The sequence below is a fragment of the Mus pahari genome, chromosome 2, assembly GCF_900095145.1.
Source record: "Mus pahari chromosome 2, PAHARI_EIJ_v1.1, whole genome shotgun sequence".
Lineage (NCBI taxonomy): Eukaryota > Metazoa > Chordata > Mammalia > Rodentia > Muridae > Mus > Mus pahari.
The window spans coordinates 104054728-104058264 of NC_034591.1; the positions used below are offsets into that span (position 1 = coordinate 104054728).

At 41.4% G+C, this 3537-nt stretch overlaps 1 protein-coding gene across 1 annotated transcript in view; it reads left to right on the forward strand.

Moving 5' to 3' along the window:
- Gfpt1 (glutamine--fructose-6-phosphate transaminase 1) overlaps positions 1-3537 on the forward strand; it is a 55160-nt gene that overhangs the window by 5022 nt on the left and 46601 nt on the right. The gene's annotated exons all lie outside the window — the stretch shown is intronic.

Genomic DNA, 3537 nt, shown 5'->3' on the forward strand with positions numbered 1-3537 from the left:
CCCCCCCCCCCCCCCAAGACAGGGTTTCTTTGTGTAGCTCTGGATGTCCTGGAGTTCACTCTGTAGACTGGGCTGGCCTCAAACTCAAAAAGATCCACCTGCTTCTGCCTCCCAAATGTTGGGATTAAATGCATATGCCACCACTGCGTGGTTAACTCAGGGGTTTCCTTTGGGCCAATATTTCCAGAGGACAGTTTACCAAACATGATAATGATGATTATTGACAGTAGTAGTGCTGCCTTTATTGAGTAAAAAGTTTTTGAGTTGTAACTTAAGTATGGTAGTTCATTGAATCAGAGATTCCAGTAATTGGAAGGTGCACCATCACCATGGAAACACAAGGAAAGAAACTCTGTGTAATACTTTAAATCAATGTGTTAAGTCAGTAGGTCCGTCAGCTCTAGAAACTGTTCTGGGGACACTCTCAGAAGGTTACATACTGGTGTATTAGCTAGGGTTATCTGGAATCATAGATTTTATGGAATGTCTGGATATATTAAGGGAATTTATTGGAATAGCTTACCGTCTACAGTCCCAGTTAATCTAGCAATGGCCAGCCGTGAATGGGAAACCCAAGAATCTAGTGGTTGCTCACTCTCACTAGGCTGGGTGTTTCAGCAGGTCTTCTGTGTAAGCTGGAATCCTGAAGTAGTAGGTTCCAACACATGTGCAGATAAGTGCAAGCAGTTAAAGGAAAAAGAACCTTTCTGTTTTCCATTGTCCTTATGTAGGCCTCCAGCAGAAGTTATGGCCCAGATTAAAGGTGTGTACCATAATGTCTGGACCTAAATTCTTTACTTGGAACTTCCTCTGTCCGAGGAAGGCCTTGAACTCAGAGATCTGCTTGCCTCTGTCTCCTGGGATTAAAGGCGTGTACCACCTTGCCTGGGCCTAAGATTTTCATGGCCACCATGCCTCAAGGTCTAGATCACAGTGTGCCCTCCATTTCTGGATTTTAATTCATTCCAGATTTAGTGAAGTTGACAGCCGGGAATCCATCACAACTGGGTGATTTAATTTCTCTCCTGGAAACCTGGCATCACCAGCAGGAGCTTCAAGAGAATGTGCTTCCTTGATCCATTGTTGCCCCTAGCTCTAACCTTAGTGGAGATTTTTACTTATCTTCCCCAAATGCAATGGATGGGGGATCAAATCAGCTACATTATGGAAACAACTAAACACAACTCCAGAGGGGAGGCATTGATCGAGTGGGACATTGGCCCATGCTTGCATGCGTGTCTTGGGGAAATGGTATGGTGAGGGAGAACACTCTGGATAAGAGTCTTTTTTTTTTTTTTAAAGATTTATTTATTGTACATAAGTACACTGTAGCTGTCTTCAGAAGAGGGCATCAGATCTCATTATGTGTGGTTGTGAGCCACTATGTGGTTGCTGGGATTTGAACTCAGGACCTTTGGAAGAGCAGTCGGTGCTCTTAGCCACTGAGCCATCTCATCGGCCCTGGATAAGAGTCTTAAGAGCAACAATACTGTGATGTGAAAGGTGGTCCTTTATTTGATTCTAGAATAAAAAACTCCGCAGTAAAGGACTTTTTTATACTAGGGTAAATTTTAATGTGAACATCACATTAGATGGTAATGGAGCATCTTAGATATGATAGGATTCTGTAGAAGAATAGTCCTAATTAAAAAAAAAAAAGTATTTTCTTATATGTATGGGTGATCTACCTTCATGAATGTCTATGTGGACAGTATCCATGAAGGCCAAAAGAGGGCTTTGGCTCTGTAGGACTGGAGTGACAGGTACTGCCATGGGAGTGCCAGGACTGCATAATGAAACCTTTTCTCAGAAGGGGCCAGTGAGGTGGTCCAAGTAATAGTACCCATTCCCAAGAGTTGTCCGTTGACTCCACATAGTCACTGGGGCTGTGCACACCTGCACTCACATCACACCTCAAACTAAAAGGAAAACTTTTCCACTTGTGACAGCAGTTCCAGTAGTGGGTGTTTGAGATGCAAAAGAGAGTTTCAACCCCCCAGTTTATGGCAACACTTTCCAATGCAAAATACAAACCATGCCTTTCATTGGGTGACTGGATAAGGAATGTGTGTGTGTCTGTACAACGGATACAACTCAGTCTAAAACAGTGAAGCCTTGTAATTTGTAGAAATATAGGTAAAGAATTTCAGGACATTGTGTTGAGTGAAATCAACCAGATTCAGAATGGCAAATACACTTTCTAACTTATGTATGAAGATCATATTACCCTTGCAGAAGTACGGAATAGGGAAAGGGGCAGGGGAAGAGAGACTTTAGGGATGCAGAAGGTGCTAATACCTACCAGGAGCCACACCCTAAAGACAGCTGATTCTCCCTCATGAACCCTTTTCCTTTCTATGTTTAGAACAGGCAACCACAGTTATTGTGAGTTGAAGAATGCGGACATCCCGTGTAGTGACAGTTCTGGAATTTTGTTTCCTTAAAGTACAGAACTATTAGAATGTGTTTCCATTTTAGTTCCAGGTGTGGGGATATGGGGCTGCAGTAACTGACCATAATTTGCCTCAAGCTCTAGCCGAGGCATGGTTTTGTCAGCTGCAGCTGTTTCTGTGATTGTGTGACATTAGGGATAAAGGGGACTTTTCAGAGGGTGTACAGAGGTGTCGGTGGTGGCTGCTGGTGATGATCAAGGAGATTGGCTGTGGTAGCTGTGGTCAAAGAAGAAGCAAAAGGAAAGAAATTAGATTCAGGGATTTTCCTAATTCCTCTTCCCCTCTGTCGTTTTTTTCCTATCAGGGTTAGGGGCTGAAACCAGGGGGATAAAGGGTGAGAAAAAGAAGAACCTTCAAAGTAGCAAGGGCACTGTTTTGCTCTGGTCTTCCCCTCCCTCTGGCTTCTACAGTCTGTGCTCTTCCGCAATGGTACCTGAACCTGATTCAAGTCATTTTGAGGCAGTTACATATTTAGGTCAGATATTTTATTATTATTAAATTATTGTATTGGGTTGTAGTTGAATGATAGAGCACTTGTGGTCTTCGGGTATGGAAAAAAAGTAAATTGTGAGTTTTTTTTTTTTTTTGGTTCTTTTCGAGACAGGGTTTCTTCTCTGTGTAGCCCTGGCTGTCCTGGAACTCACTCTGAAGACCAGGCTGGCCTCGAACTCAGAAATTCGCCTGCCTCTGCCTCCCAAGTGCTGGGATTAAAGGCGTGTGCCACCACCACCGCCCGACGAGGTTTTGTTTTTAACACAAAATTTATCACTAAACACTATTTATAGTAGAAGTATTGTTATTTTAGCTCTATAGTTGTAGGAACTATTTTATGGCTTAAAATACTAGGAAATGTATATGTGTAATGTAATAGGATATAGCCCACAAATTTGCTTTTTAAAAAATAAATTTTACTTGACAAAATGACAGTTAAGGAAATAGTTAGCTTTATAAGTTTTGTTGGAAACAACTAAATACGTATTTTGATATTTTTGTTAATTTTTTTATAACTTTTTGTTAAATTTTTATAATCTTCGTTTTATATAAACTTCCCTTTTGAAAAAGTTAAATGGACTCTAAATAATTT